This window comes from Anopheles arabiensis, chromosome 3 (assembly GCF_016920715.1).
Source record: "Anopheles arabiensis isolate DONGOLA chromosome 3, AaraD3, whole genome shotgun sequence".
Classification (NCBI taxonomy): domain Eukaryota; kingdom Metazoa; phylum Arthropoda; class Insecta; order Diptera; family Culicidae; genus Anopheles; species Anopheles arabiensis.
In genome coordinates, this window is record NC_053518.1 from 52,890,205 (window position 1) to 52,908,097 (window position 17,893).

The window sequence follows — 17,893 nt, forward strand, 5'->3', positions numbered from 1 at the left end:
GAAACATCCGAAATGGAGAAAAGCCGAATTGAATTTTAGAATAAGGTCCACATAACCATATTTCCTTTACTTTGGTAATGCAAAGAGCCATTACGAATCTTAGTAGACACAGGATCTAACAAAAACTATATACATCCAAAATATGCAAAATTTCTCACGACTTAGAAAAACCATTTTTATCTCAACTGTAGCAGGAGACGTCAAAATAACCAAATATTCACAAGCTAGATTACTTAAACCATACTCGGACAAGATGATAAATTTTTTCATCTTAAACAACTGAAATCGTTTGATGCTATTTTGGGTTGGGATTCTTTAAAGGAAAATGGTTCATGGATAAATACAGTACAAGACACATTAATAGTAAATAGAAAATATACTATTCCATTATTGCTACATGCTTCAAGAAGTTAATCAAATAAATATGCGCGATGAACATTTACAAACTCAAGAAAAAAAGATTTAAGAAATATGCTCCACGATTTTCAAGATATATTTCAGCCTCCCGATAAAAACTACCTTTTACAACAAAGGTTAAAGCTGAAATAAGAACTACCAATCAATCACCAGTTTACAGTAAAACATACCCATATCCACAAGCACTAAAATCGGAAGTGCATTCCCAGATAAACAAACTTTTAAACGATGGAATTATACGACCATGTCGATCTCCATACAATTCACCTGTATGGATTGTCCCTAAAAACTTGATGCTTCTAACGAAAAAAAATAGACTTGTCATAGATTACAGGAAATTAAACTCAAAAACCATAAGTGATAGATACCCTATTCCAGATACTGCATCCGTTTTGGCCAATTTAGGTTCAAATAAATATTTTACTACATTAGACTTAGCTTCAGGATTTCATCAAATTCCTATGCATGAAAGAGACATAGAAAAAACTGCATTTTCAATTCACAATGGCAAATACGAATTTGTACGTATGCCTTTTGGTTTGAAAAATGCACCATCGATTTTTCAAAGAGTAATGGATGACACATTACGTGAACATATTGGAAAAATTTGCTATGTTTACATAGATGACATAATAGTCTTTGGAAAAACTGTTGAAGAACATTTAAAAATTTAAAACTGTGTTAGAAACACTTAGGGAAGCTAATTTTAAAATTCAACCAGATAAATCAAATTTCTTAAATCAGAAGTTGATTTTCTTGGCTTCATTATTTCTGCAGAAGGTCTTAAACCAAACATGAAAAAGTAGAATGCATCCGAAAATACCCCGAACCGAAGACATTAAAAGATTTAAGAGCATTTCTAGGACTCTCGGATATTATAGACGTTTCGTAAAGAATTACGCAGAACTTGCGAAACCCCTTACGAAACTTTTGAGGGAGGATGGCCATCGTCAAATTTCAAAACCAGTCAAAAATTTCACTATAACTTTAGATGAATCAGCAAAAATCATTCCAATACCTTAAAGAAGTGCTATGTTCAAATGATGTTTTAGCTTTTCCGGATTTTAAAAACCCTTCATTCTTACTACAGATGCATCAAATATAGCATTGGGAGCAGTACTTTCGCAACAAACCTCAGATGGAGAGAGACCAATTACATTTATTTCCAGAACTCTTTCCAGAACTGAAGAAAATTACGCGACTAACGAAAATGCTTAGTAGTATGGGCATTACAAACTCTAAGAAATTTTATCTATGGAGCAAAACTTAAAATTTTTACCGATCACCTCCACTAACATTTACACTTTCCCCAAAAAATAATAATGCAAAACTTAAAAGATGGAAATCATTTTTAAAAAGAACATGATTATGAATTATGTTATAAACCAGGTAAAGCAAACATTGTTGCAGATGCTTTATCACGTGTTCAAATTAACTCCTTAACACCTACTCAACACTCAGCAGAAGATGATGATAACGATTATATTCTTTCAACAGAGGCACCCATTAATGTTTTCCGAAATCAACTTATATTCCGATTAACCCTAACTCCTCCTATGAACTAAAGGCCGGGCTACATTGATCGTACTCCTGAGTGTATTTTTTTGAACGCGTACGCCATCTAGCGGCGGCGGGTCGAAGCTAGAGGCTGGTATAATTTATCTGTCAAAAGCGTTTTGGGTCGAGGAGCCTATAATTTTATCAAACCAGTAAACAAACAACTCGGTGAGTATGTTCGATATTTTGTCGTGTATGTTTTTGAAAACATGTGGTAATTTAACATACATATTGTATTTCTAGCCATGGAACAAGCAGGAAGCAGTCGACGCAATGAAAAAATAGTAAGTACAACTGTTTTTAACAAAAATTGTGTGTGTGTGTGTGTGTGTGTGAACTGTTGTCTGTGAATCGCCGGCTCGGCTCGGGGCCGCAATTGTGCTGAACATTTTATTGAAAAATGTAGTGTTTGTAGGTTTCACGTGCTTAAATAATTTGTTGTAGGGTTTGTCCATCTATTTCATCATTTAAACTACATTGCAGAGTGTGTGAAACTGGTTGTTCGTTTTGGTATTGTAGCGGTTTTTAGTATAGAGCGTGTTTTTATTCATGAGGAACGGCTTTGTCATATTGCTTGGTAGAACGTTTTTTATAAAATTGTAAGCAAATTTACCGGCCTATTTGTATACATTTAATATAAAAATAGCACGTGTTATTATTATCACTGTGGTTCCGGTGTGACGGCTAGCATGACCGAATTATCACGCGATTGTCGACCTTTCTGTTGTTTTAATTTAAATTAAAAAGGGAAGTATTTAACTGAATTTTCTTTTTCATTCAGGATCATGAAAACAGCCTCCGCTTCATTGCCGAGGTGCAAAAGCACCGTGTTTTGTGGGAGAAAAAATAAAACTATAAAAATGTAGTTTTGATGGGCAACGCGTGGGCTGCGATAGCGGCAAAGGAGGAGGTTTCGCCACAAGATGCGAAACATCTGGTCCCGACTCCTTGGCATTTATCGGACCAACAAGGCCAAGGTCAAGAAGACGACGCAAACCGGTGCAGGTACATGTAAAAATATATATACAGTTAATTTATTATTTCTCATCCCAATTTATTATTGTTTTATTTAAGGCAATGACGACGTGTTCGGCCACGGTGGTTCGCCTACCAAGCGATGTCTTTTGTAGACGAGGTCACCCAAGATGCGGTGCATGTAGACACGGTGAGTATGTTTATACTTATTTTAAATAACTAGTGGTGTGGGTTAACTAGTTTGTTTAATCTTTGGCGTGGAAGCTAATGTCAGCTTTCAAATCATTTTTTCATTAATGCCTAGTATTGAGCATCAACACATTTGGGTATCCATGATTGATAGATGTTCTCCGACGAACTAGTTGACCTTACTCACATTCTATTTAACTAACTAATGCGAAGCTCGTTTGTTATATACATAAAAAGCTCTTTTGCACTTATAAAATAAACATTTTGACGAACAAAGTATATAATGGTGGTTTTCCCATAACACCACAGTAGTATGTGCTTCGTTCGTCAAAGTTTTAATACAAATGAATCATTTCACACACGAAGTGTTCTATGATCCTTAAAATGTACACATATACGGACGATCACGACAAGCAGGAAATGCTGACCAGCGCACCACGTCAACAGCACGAGACCAATATGTATAGCCGTCCGGAATGATAGTGCTGACATGACGATGGATTCTTTCTTCGCTCGTTGTGCAATTGCAATCGGCAATAACAATTGGCAATCGATCGTTGCGCTGGAAGCAGGTGCGTAGTTGATAGACGAGCGTACCCTGCTTGTTACGATCGTCCGTGATACTCCGCTATTTCAGCGGGTCGATGGCCAATTCGTCCGATAATGTGTTTGGGCGAATCGCTATCGTGTACGTAGCTATAGTTAAGTTTCTCCATGATCAATCTTGAAGAGAATTGATTTTAGAAAGATTTTACTGTACATAGTTACATGCGTATGATTATCGCCACGTTCGTCCACTCGATCCACCAGCAGCAACCAAACACAACAGGCATGTGGCCACGTTTATTCGGTGAGTGAGCTAGTAAGCCAGCCAGTTTATCCAGCCGCTAATAGAGCAGGCGAGTAATGTAAAAATCCGTAGTTGTTGCACTCGCGTACTTAAATGTATATTATAAATAACCATGCTGGTAGTAATGTACAGAATAGTTGGTGTAGTTGTGTTTGCGATTTCATAATTTATTATTAATTTTAATATCCATGGTATTGGTTGGATGGATTTACGTAGAACGATTATGTTTTAAATGGTTTGCAATGTGGTTCCTTATGTCAGCAAGATTTTCTGAAGGTCGGGAAGCAATGTTTTGGAGATCGGTCAAGCCCCTTCACTTCTCCAATCTCCATCGACTCGTCGCCCGCGAACAACCCTATCAAATGCAGACGGGGTGTGCATGTGTCCCGCAAGCATGCTTGCGCAAAAATTGTGCAAGTAAACTGTTGTCAAAACAATGTTTTTGGCAACATCCGGCTGCAGTTGTATGCCTTTGAGCACTCTCCATCGATTCGCTAATATTCCAAGCGAATTTTCAACTGGCATACGACAAGTAGAGTGCATTTTGTTGAATGTACGCTCCATTGAATCAGGAGGATGCACCCCGCTGTACGGTCTTAAGCAGTAATTGGTAAAGGCAAATGCCTTGTCACCGAGAATAAAGTATGGGACTGGGGTTTGGTACGGGACCTGCAATGGCGTTGCTGGTGGAATGTTTAGTTGGTCGTTTTCAGCTTGTGATACAGCCGTGTGTTTTAAATATTCCACCGTCCGATATTCCTCCCTTACCACCAGCATCTGCCCATAAAAGTTATAATCAGCATCGACCACAACCATTAATACAATACTAAATTTTTTGATAGTTGTGATATTCGGATCCGCTATTACGAGGGCAAATAATTTCAACGTGCTTCCCATCGATTGCACCTATTGCGTGAGGAAATCTCCAGCGCTGCTCAAATCGTCTTGAGATTGCAAGCCATTCTTCTTCGGTAGAGGGTAGCTAAAAGAAAATAAAATAGAGGAATGATTTTAATGCATGTTTTAGTTACTGTATATTTTAGAGCTTATGAGAAACATAAATTATGATTTTAATGTTCATTTTCTTTTTCAGCTTGGCTACGACGATGATGAGTTCCCTCGTGGAGGCAGCCTACGCGGTTCCACAATCGTTGGACGACATCGATTGGGATGCCGCGGTTGCCTTCGACCCCGAGCCATTCTCTCCCACTCCTTCTTCCTACCCTTCTGCCTTATCCGTCACTCCTGGCACGATCCGCGAAACGGTGTGAGTGGGGCCCTCAACAACCGGCTGCAACAACCGGTTTCGGGCGCAACAGGCGCACCGGAAACCGCAGATCCGGACGATTTCGGCCGGTACGTGGCCGATGAGCTTCGGCTTATTCCGTCTCCAAAAGGAGACGCATTATGAATATTCAGCGGGAATTATTAGAATCATTAAAAAATTAACTTTGAATACTTTTTGAGTTTTGTATATCACATTAGTTACTTGATTGAAGCTACGTTCGAGGAAAAAAAGTTTCCGTTTCATGTTACATGAACCTTTTAGTAATGGGCGGGTCGACCCGAACCTATCGGGTCGGAGCCATTAGAAAGCGACCCGGTCGTTCGGGTCAACCCAAAAGGTATAAGTAGTTTCAGTGGGTGCAAATCTCCGGTAGGTGCGAAAGCATAAACGACTCCGACCCGTTGTTGCTGCGAGTTCGGGTCGGGTCGGGCCACGGTAGGTTCGGTTGCAACGAGTTCGTGTCGACCCGAAAGATCAGTAGGTGCAGAAAGCATAAGCGACTCTGACCCGTTGGTGCAGCGAGTTCGGATCGGGTATTGAACACCGTGGCCCGACCCGACCCGAACTCGCTGCACCAACGGGTCGGATTCGCTTTCTCGCTCTGACTCTTTCGGGTCGACCCGAACTCGTTGCACCACGGGTCGGATTTGATTCCAACTCCGACCTAGCGCACCTGCTGCACCCACGGATCGGAATCGATTCCGGCTGACTCTTTATACGAGGACGTTGAAGAGGAAAACGTAGTGCAGCACATTTCACACGTTTATTCCGGCTCCGTTTTTCATGAACTATCCGCCGGCATCTACTACCCAAGCAGTGAATTTTGATCCAAAGATGCATGTAGAAAAATGAGGTTTTTCGCTATAATTTCAACTCTACTCTCTTCATCAATACTGTTGTGTGTGGGTTGATGTCTTTATCAATCGCAATAATATTTAGAAAATCATTTTTACCTTCACACCGTTGTATTCATGCGAATAGAGTACAGTTGTTCGCAATGTATGCTGTTTCTCTAGCCAAAGAGTCCCCAGAGCAATGGTTGGCCCCGGCAAACGGGAAGTTTACTGGCAGGCCCTGGTGCCTGCCACCTGGCTGAACGTTTAAACACATAAACACTGAAGCGAGGCTGGTTACACCCGCAACTTACCTTGACATAATCCCGCAAAGCCTCGATAAGACATGCGTACGTCTCTTTAACTATTCTGCTGATAGAATGCCTCGACACCTAAAATTATATGTTGATTGATAAAAGTGTGCTTAAAAGCAAATAGCTAAAATAATATTACTTACGGAACACGTATTGAGGCTGGTAAATGTCTCTCCAGTCGCAAGAAAACGCAATGTTATCAGCAGCCTTTCCTGTTCCGTGATTGCTTTGCGGAAATCTGTGTCCATTTTCGCAATTTTTGGACCAACAAGGGACAGTAAATGGAAGAAATCTTCCTTCTTCATCCTTAAAAATCGGTTCATCGTCTCGTATATACCCGATGTCGTGATGTCGGTCAGTAGCCGGTTGCCGGTTTCGTTTCGGTTCAGGAATAAGTCTTGAACCCACAAACGACGTGCATGCGGACTACGGGAACGAGATCGGGAACGATCCCGGACTTCGTTGTTGTCATTTTCAAGCTCTGGCTCGCTCATTTTCCAAAAATCGAGAACCACCAACATTTTCACTTCTACTAAACACCGGCCGGCAAACGACCCACAAACAATTTGACCAAGAGCCGACTGAATTGAGCGACCTTTTCCATACAAGCAACTCACAGCTGCGGCGGCTTACACACACATTCAAGCAGCGCGGGCGACTCCTATGGAAACCGATGACAACCTTGGTGCTCAATCATTCTCTCGTTCTTTATCAGTTTTATTCTTTCTGGCACAACTGGCGCACGCACCATTTTGAAAAATTCGTTGAAAAATTCGACAGCAGCTCGAAGCAACACAAATATATTTATTTTTCCCGTGATCAGTTAATTTTGGAAAAATAAAACTTTACGATGCAGCACAGCGTGATAAAAGACTGGTTCCTCGTATCGGAAGCGTGATAGCTTGTTGAAGCAATATGCAAGGGAATGGGACATGGATATGGAGGAAGCAGGATGTAGCTACCAATATTCGGCACCGACTGGTAAAAGCTTGTGTAGACGGACCGTGGTGGACTGATGCTATTACTAACCAAAATTCTTACAGCAACACCAGAGCCACTTGCTCAATCCGCTGCTCCAGTGATTGAGCATGATATTCATTGTCGGGGATGAATTAGGTATTGTTTGCTATGATTGGATTTGTTGCAGTGTTTTTAATGTTGCTTGTTTTCAGCTGCACACTGTTCTGATAGTGATGCGTCTTTTTCGGACCTTGAGGATAATAATGCAACGGAATTTGACGATGGAGATGACGAAGGTGACCAACCTTTCCTTACCGACGATTTGTCCTTCAAGGATGCTCTTCGCGTATGGGTGTTGGAGGCCAACATTTCGCATCGCCGCACAAATGTGTTGCTAGATTTGCTTCGCAAACACAACCATCCTGAGCTGCCGAGGATGCAAGAACTTTAGAGACTCCTCAGCGAATACCACACGGAGTCTGGTCTCTACTATCTCGGTGGTCAATTATGGTATCAGGGATTGCTAGCAGCCTTAAATCGTACTTTTAGGTAATTATAATTGTTGTAGCACAAGCGATTGGTACGATGAGCCTAAAGTGGCACATTTGTTTAGTTCATATTACATGAATCGGTTTCTTCGCTGTTTTAGACTTGTGACACCGGACGTCAATGAAATGGAGCTAATTTTCTTTGTGGATGGGCTACCACTTCACAGAAGTGGTTTAACTCAGTTTTGGCCCATCCTGATGAGAATTCATGACATGCCAAATGTACCGGTAATGACGGTGGCAATTTTTGTGGGGAAAGTAAGCCGGAAGCCTTCAAGGTTACTTGCAACCATTTGTCACGGAACTAAACTACTTGCAAGCCAATGGACTACTGATAAACGGTCGCCCATATAAAATATGGTTCCGGGCCATGATAGCAGATACACCAGCTCGAGCTTACATTAAAGGTACGAATAGTTAGCTTCTACTTTCGCAACGATTATTCATGGCTGTATATCACATTGCAGGTGTTAAATCATTTAACGCTCGTTACGGGTGCATCAAATGCAAGACCCGTACCACAAAGGATCCAACAACGAAACGCACCTACTACGGGCAGTTTGGTGCTGCGCGACGGACCCATGAAGAGTTCTGTAATGGTGCATACGTCGACCATTGCAAAACCACTACACCTTTGGTTAAGCTGACAATTGCGACATTATCAAAGATATAATTACCTCAGAACCTCTGCATGTACGAGATCACAGAGTTACGCGCAGACTAATGCTAAATTGGACTGAAGGAATATTTGGAACGAGTCGTAGGTGGACGGAACCGATACGCGAAGCAGTTTCCAACGAGATTCGGGAACTGCTTCTGCCGTCAGAGTTTCAACGAAGTGTGCGGAGCCTTAAATATTTACGCTTTTGGAAGGGTTGGAGTACAACTACTTCTTGCACAACATTAGCTTGATTGTCCTTAAGGGAAGAATAAGCGATGTTGAGTATAACCATTTCATGCTGTACTTCTGTGGCATGACTCTGTTCAGCTCAGCTGAATACGAAGATGATTGGCCAATGGCAGATCAGATGTTGCGAAATTTGTTTTCGATTTTGCCACCGTTTATGGCGTCACGTTTTTGTCTAGTAATGTCCATTACCTGTTGCATGTTTACGAAGATATTGTTCGGTTTGGACCACTACACAACATTTCTGCCTACAAATTTGAAAGCCATCTTCAAGAGCCCAAAATTTACTACGAAACGGTAGAAATTGTTTAGCACAAGCTGTGAACAGGTTAACCGAGCTGCAACACATTAACTACGCACGGCCCTCTAACGAGCCTTCGTTTCCGTACATAGTCAACAAAATGATGTTACTGTTTATGTGATGGCTAATTGCACATTAAAAATGATAAAAAATTGCTGGTTTATGTTGAAAAATAATAATATAGGAATGTACAGCACAGCATCACGCGAACAGGGTTCGATTGTTGTACATTGCCATCTATTTAGTGAAACCAGTGAACAGTTTGACTATTCATGCTCTTCATACATAATGAATATACGGAGAGCAAACATGTTACATTTAGACCTTTCATCGTTGGTACGTATACCAATTGAAGAGGTAAAGTTCAAACTTGTTGCGGTAAAACCAAAACAGGTGAAATTTACATGTTCGTCCCGGTGCCTCATAGTATGGCGTAAAATATATTTTTTTCTCAAAACTAAAGAGAAGCATAAGGTATTCCATGTTCAAAATTCATAATATATTTCGTTGCATATTACCGTCTAAACATTATTTTTTATATTTACATAAATTCAAAATTCTCTCCTCCCCCCTCTCTCTCACACACACACACACACACACATACACACACACATACAAACACAATATTTACATTATTTCACGCGTTTTCATCTACATTTTCTTCGACATCTAGACAAGATGGATTTGTGGCTTTCCGCGTTTTTTCGGCTTTCACCTGGTCGGAGCGTAGCGAAGCTTTTGCCGATAAAATTTGCAACCATTGTTTCATTGATGGCATAGAATCGATTGCTGCCAATCATTTTAAAAGCTTTACCACCCTTCGTAGCTCGCGAAACGGAAATTTTTTACTGGTCTGCCACCACCAGTCCAGCTGCATTGCGCGAAGCTCCTTCGTGAACAAAAAGTTCAATGCTTCCTGCATCCTCGTCTCGGGAGCTTCGCTGGCAATGCGCCCGTTCGCCCATGTAAATATTTTAACTTCGTACTGGGGATCAGACAGCTTTTCATTAAATTCTTTTAATTCTTCCACATTATTCAGTAGTTCAAACTCAAATTCTTCTTCCTGATGGGCTTGGAGTACTCTATTGCAAACACAATTTTTCACCTGTTCGGTCGTTACCTGGACCAGCCCCACTGATTTTTCAATCCGCCTGGAGCGTTTATCTAAATTTTCCACCGACATTTGCAGTCCATCTAGCTGTCGCATTATTGCATCGAGCTTGCTGTTAATCGTGGATGGTTGTGGCTCTGTCGGAAGTGGTTCTGGCGGAAGTGGTTCTGTTGGAAGTGGCTTGGTCGGCTGTGGCATTGCTCGTGGTTGCACTACGGTAGATGTGAGAGTGGTTGGCTGCACAGGTAAGGATGTTGTTGGGGGTACTTTCAGGGCCGATGTTGGTTGCTGTTTCAGTGGTTGGTACACGAATCGCTCTGGCACTTTTCTTGTTGGCTGATTAGGATTACGTGAAGATGGTTGCTGCACGGAGGGTATGGCTGTAGTGGTTTGCTGGATTCTAGCGATGATTTGGTGGGCACTTTTCTCCCTAGCAATATTACTTTTTATGTGTATGCTGCGCAACATTCATCGGTAGAGGAAGGGATGATTTTTCGGAACTTTTGTTGGGATACGAGGTTGCGTGGATTTTCACTGCGGCACGGATGTGGTGGGTATAGTTCTAGCTAATATAAGTTTCGATTGCTTGGTAGGCACGGTTGGTTCATTTGACGATGATGCTCGTGGTTCTATTGTGCGTGTGATTTGTGGTATGCGGGTGGAAGTAGCTGGGATCGATATAGGCACGGATGTACGGGGTTGTCCTGGTTGAATGAAAACAATTTTTGCGTTTCTCTGGAGGTACAGCAGTTGAAGTGGGAGAATCTTCGAGGGATGATGGTGGTGTTGCTGATAAATTGCAGAAGTCCGGGTCTAGGTCCTTAGACATTTTGGGATCTGTAAAACAGTTCACGCATACATCACACGTTGTTAATTCGCACTACCTTCTGCGCAACAAATATCACATCACAAAATTTTATTTCTAACTTACCTGCTTGTTGTTGGCAAAAAATGACACACTTGAAAAATTTTCCCCACTGTCGACTGCACGTAGGACTGCACTGCTCGAGAGTCAAATCGTTAATGAACGGACACTAAGATCAGGGAACTAATGTCTTTTATCCCAAACCCTAGACACGTGTGGACAGCTGAATGAAAAATTCGGCGAAAATTTTGCTCCACAATGCAGCACCAAACGCAGGGATCGCTTTATTGCAAAGCGTATGCATCAATGAATGGACTAATTCGAGGAAAACAAGTGTGCCCTGTTTTCCATCGACGCGCACAACAAACCTTTCTCGCCACCCCATCCCTTCCTCCCTTGTGCTCGGTGCAGATCAATGAATGAAATTCCACGAAAATGCGTGTGCGTTGTGTGCCCACCAGTGCGCGTTTTGTGCCGAAAGCTCCTTCCGTAACATTTCCATGCGTGCCAAAGAATGGACAAATTCTAAGGAAAAAGGGTGCACAATTGTACTTGCTTGTTCAAGGGCAAAAAACACACATTAAAAATATCAAATTATGCCTTGTGTGCCATACCAGTGCGCGTTTGTGCCCAATGCTCCTTCCGTAACATTTCCATGCGTGCCAAAGAATTGACTAATTCTACGGAGAAAGTGTGCACAATTGTACTTGCTTGCTCCAAAGGGCAAAAAGTACACATAAAAAATATCAAGCTATCATGCAATCCATCTCAATGCATTATATTGCAATCCTAACACGCCAGCCGCACAACACTAGGATGGTCTACGCAGTATCGTGCCGGTATAACAATCGCCAGGATCGGGATCGCAGTAAGTACATTTCTCATTCCGTCTGCAAGCTTTAACCCCAACAAAACCCATCAGCTGATCATTCATATTCATTCTTCTCCTCCACTTCTCCTCATACAGCAGCCGATACATGTGAGCGAAATAATACCACCATATGGGGCCATATGAGCGATCAAATAGCAGGCAAGCGACACAGTACTATCATACACATGCATAGACACACATTTAAAGAGCCGTGGCTAAGCTACGCGCGAGCCGTGGCTAGGCTGTGCGCGCGAGCGAGCCTTGTTCATTTTTTGCTCTCTCCTGCAATTGACTGTAAGGCGAGCGGGGTATGAGGAGGAGGGAGGATGAAGGGTACCACGAGCTACACATACAAACATACCGCCAAAGCAAAACCGCCAAGATGAAAAATGAGTTACCGTGAGTGTTCGTGCCACTCAATTCAGTCAAAACCTACTGCCATTTGACTCAATCTTGATACAAACCGACTGGGCAAATTTGCACAAATCCGACGTCGGCCGACATGTCAAATTACTTGGTGGGGATTCAAACAATAAACAATGCACACTGCTGCGATCAAGGTGATAACATTGACTACAATTATATGTGGAAGATTTGGCTGTGGAAGCCATGATGGATGGAGTTTGGCAGATGGGAAGGAATGTTGTCGTGCGCTTTGTATGAAGCTTAGGCACCCAACTGTCAAATGACGATTTGCCCAGCAGTACTCGGCGTCCTGACCTGTAGCAATTTATTGATTTTGATCAACATGTCAACGGCATACAGACAGCCTGGTCGAAAATTGATGAGACACCAAGCATGAATAATTTTGGCACTTAAATTATACCCACATCTAGCTTGCGCTGGTCGCCGCCAGATGCGCTAGTGAATATAAAAATACGCTTGCGAGTACGATCAATGTAGCCCGGCCTTAATGGTATATATTTGCGATCAATCCATAATGGGAAACATTCAAAATTTTCAAATCAATGTATAATTCAAAAAGTAATAAAAATCCATTATTCTCAATTGAAAGTAGAAGATTTGCAAACAGAGGAACAAATTAGAAAAAATTAAAGAAATACATAACTTTGCACATAGAAATTTAAGAAAATTCTATACAATTCATAAAGAAATATTATTTCCCTGGAATGCGTAAATCCATTCAAAACTTCATTCAAATTGTGAAATTTGCAAACGAGAAAATATGATAGAAAACCACAGAAGTTCATTCCAATTAAAACCCCAATACCTACCTACCCAGGAGAAATAGTTCACATAGATATTTTTGCCTATAATGCAAATAATCTTTTTATTACATCCTTGGACAAATTTTATAAATATTTAAAAATCAGACATATAAAATCAAAATCAATAGCCGATATTAAAGATGTCTTGTTACAGCTTTTATATGATTGGAATCTTCAGCAGAAATAGTAATTGATAATGAGTCTTCTTTTGTATCAAATGTTGTAGAACAATCAATATTGAATTTAGGCGTGAAAATATTTAAAACTCCGGTTAATAGGTCAGAAACAAATGGTCAAGTAGAAAGATGTCATTCAACTATACGAGAAATAGCCAGATGCATTAAATCTCTTAATCCAGATAAGTATCACTTGCCTTGTACAACAATCCACTTACAAATACAACAACTCTATACATAGTTTCATTAAAGATACACCGAAACATTTATATTGGAGAATTTCAAATATTCATTTGCAGAAAGATCAAAAATACGCGAAGAAAAAGATAGGAAAATCGCTCAAATTTTCAAAGAAAAAGAAGAGAAAATAGTCGATCAGGAATATCAGACTTATGAACCAGGAAGCATTGCATATGAAAAAATAAAACAAATAACAAAAGAGAGTAGATACTATCCCATAAAAATTAAAGAAAAATCATTCAACTTATATAATAGATTCTAATAACAGAAAGGTACACAAAGTTAACCTTAGGAAAACCAACTAACAAAAATTTTACTAACATTTAACATTTTCTCTTTTCAGACTCGCCATTTGCGTGTCATTTACAATTGTTTATGCTAACATAGAATACATGATATAACTAACAACCCATAGCAGTAATTCCATTAGGTCAAGCATGAGTCAAGACAGGAAACATAGAATCATACACCCAATCAAGATAGATCATTTAGAACAAGTTCTCATAAACAATGATGCAGAATTAAAACACCATGTGAACGACAATCCTCTTTACAATATTATAAAATTAAAAGGTTAATAAATTGCATGAAACATTTAACAAGATTAGGCCACACACGAACAGAGAACGACGATGGGATACTATTGGCATCATATGGAAGTGGATCGCAGGAACACCTGATGCTGAAGATTTACGTGTTATAAACTCCACTATTAACTCCTTGATTGAGCAAAATAATCAACAAGTACTGATTAACGACGAAATTGATAAATGCTTGTATGATATAACCAGAATTGCAAACAGCGTACTCAACTGGAAGAAGAAGATTTCATCAAAGATCGATGAAATCATCCAACTAATTATCATCTCAAATATCGATAGTCTGCAAAACTATTTAGAAACACTGGAAGATGCTATTTTACTAGCAAAACATGGAATACCCAGCAGCAAACTATTATCTCTTGACGACCTGAACCAAATGGTAATTTTGTAGCTGAGCACAACATACATGTATCATCAACCGAAAGAAATGTTGATAAGATCCACAGCTCAGGTAACAATGAACAAAACACATATCATATATATGTTGAAATACCCATTTGAATCCAAACATACTTTTGAATACAATTATATTGATTCAATTATAAAAATGACAAAAGATTCTCTTGCATCACAACTATATACTGAAGAACAACACTCATGTATTTGAATTGTCACAGCCCTGCGAACAAATAGATAATGGCAATTATCTTTGTGACAGCATACTCCTAGAACCATCAAGTAAGTGTATTCAAAAACTAGTACATGGATATCATTCCGATTGTACTTATGAAAAAAGTATATTCCGATGGATAATTAAACGGATTCATGATGCCGTTATACTTATTAACAATGCCACAGTCAGAATTTCATCGAGTTGCAACAATGACACACAATTTCTCACAGGCTCATATATAATACATTTTGAAAAATGCAACATCTACATCAACGGAAAGAATTTTCAAACCTGGAAATAACATACCAAACAAAGCATTTCAACCCACACTGGGGTTAATAGCAACCGAAACCGACGTCATCGACATACCACCATCAAAATATCTAAACAATCTAACCATTGTGAGCATAGAAAAAAAATCAAACTAGAGAACAAATCTTTGTCATGGAAAGTTAATTTGTTTGGATCAATAAGTAGTTCAATTGTATTCATTGTGTTGATATCGTAATAGCCGTATTGATAAATATTTACAGATATCAAAGCCTGAAGGTTCATATTACCATCTGCATCAAGAGAAACAACATAAAGTAAACGAGAGCATCTAGAAACTTCGAGGACAAAGTCATTTAAAAGAGGAGAGAGTTAACACGACATCACAGCACAACGAAACAAAACACCAGCACCGAAACAATGCAACACCATTCATAGCGAAGTATGCTTCTTGATCAACAAAGTAATCATCGGACCAGAACCAGCATCAACATCGTATCAACATCTGACCAAATCAATAAAAAACTCAACGGAAAAAAGGTTAGAATGAGTCACAAAGAAAAATAGATTTCAAATTACGTACTATTTCCGCGCACACACACAGAGTATAACCCAACTTGGAACGACGATAGTAACAACGATGATGATATGACAATGAAGGGGATAGCGATCGCTGAGCGATAATCATGAATCGATATTCATGACGATGTGTAGGGAGCCGAATGATATGTGGATCAGCACAGCAGAACACCGTACAACTAAAGTCGGTGATAAGAATGTTAGTAGAAGGATTAGGAAAGCAATATGATATCCATGAAAACTACTTGGTTAAGACACTTCGGCGAAGTTAAGGTAGTTTCGGTATTGCTGCACTAAAGGATGTTTCGGAATGAGCTATGACATTTGTCACGAGGTGAAGGTTGAAAAAAAAGGGTAAAGAGATGAAGCGTTCCGCTCACGCTATAAAGCGCAACGCTAGGATAAGACAAAAGCGGCACGTTAGTGATCGCGCGGGGACAACGTAAGGATCGACGAAAGATTGTCAAAGATAGAGCAATTGAGAAGAAGCAGAAGAAGGGGGGTCGTCCGGTCATTCCTCCTCAGGAGAGAGGTCAGAGTGGTGGCAAACTTGGATACGAGGGGATTAACTCGGTGGACGGGAAGCTAGAAGGTTCAATAAATTGGCTATTAACACGGTGTAACAAAAAAACTAGTTTCTTTTATTAATATAAAGTGTAGTTTAGTTCACCTCTAATAAATAACCGTAGCATAAATATAATAACCATAGCATAAACAATGAAAAGTAGGGAACCGAACAATATATATAACATGAAATCAGAAATATTAGCCAGTTCTAACCAAAATCTTGAACTAAGAATATGTGCGCGACGATGAAAAAATAAAATTATTTTTTATACAATTCTAACGCATGTGTTCTTAACTAAATCCCACATGAGTGATTTACTCATAAAAAAAATCCCTTTGTATGAGTGATTCACTCACTTTTTAAAACAAAATCCCTTTTATGAGTTACTCACTTTTTTATAGTGATTCACTCACTTTTTATAGTGATTTACTCACTTTTTAAACAAAATCCCTTTTATGAGTGAATCACTCACTTTTTAAAACAAAATCCCTTTTTTATGAATGATTTCCTCACTTTTTAAAACAAAATCCCTTTTTATGAGTGATTCTCTCACTTTTAAACAAAATCCTTTTTTATGGTGATTCACTCACTTTTTAAAACAATCCCATTTTATGAGTGATTAACTTACTTTTTAAACCAAAAATCCCTTTTTATGGAGTGAATCACTCACTTTTCAAAACATTGCACTTATGAGTGATTCTCTCATCTTTAAAACAAAATCACTCAACGTAATAGTGCATCACTCACTTTTAAAAACAAAATCCCTTTTTGAGTGATTCTCTCACCTTTTAAAACAAAACCAATTTTTATAAGTGATTCACTCACTTTTTAAATAAAATTATCTTTTTTATTGATTCACTCACTTTTAAAACAAAATCCCTTTTAATGAGTAATTTACTGACTTTTAAAACAAAATTCCTTTTTATAGTGATTGCTCACTTTTTAAAAACAAAATCACTTTTATAGTGATTCACTCACTTTTAAACAAAATCCCTTTTAGCAGTCAATCACTCACTTTTTTAATAAAAATCACTCACTTTCAACCAGTGATTCACTCACTCAAAACAAAATCCCTTTTATAAGTCAATCACTCACTTTTTAAACAAAATCCCTTTTTTTTTATTGCCATTTTAACAACTTTTGCACAAAATCCCTATTTAGAATTGAATCATTCACATTATAAAAACAAAATCACTCATGAGTGATTCACTCACTTTTAAACAAAATTACTTTTTTAGTGATTCAATCCCTCAAACAAAATCCCTTTTATGAGTGATTCACTCACTTACAAAAATCCCTTGCCAGTGATTCACTCACTTTTAAACAAAATCCCTTTTCGCCAGATGATTCACTCACTTTTTAAAACAAAATCCCTTTCATAGTGATTCCTCACTCAAAACAAAATCACTTTTTTGTGTGATTCACTCACTTTTTAAAACAAAATAGTTAACACACGACATCACAGCACCGAAACCAAAACACCAGCACCGAAACAATGCAACACCATTCATAGCGAAGTATGCCATGATCAACAAATTAATCATCGGAACCAGAACCAGCATCAACATCGTATCAACATCTGGCCCAAATCAAAACTTTTAAAATAACCGTAGCATCAACATAATAACCA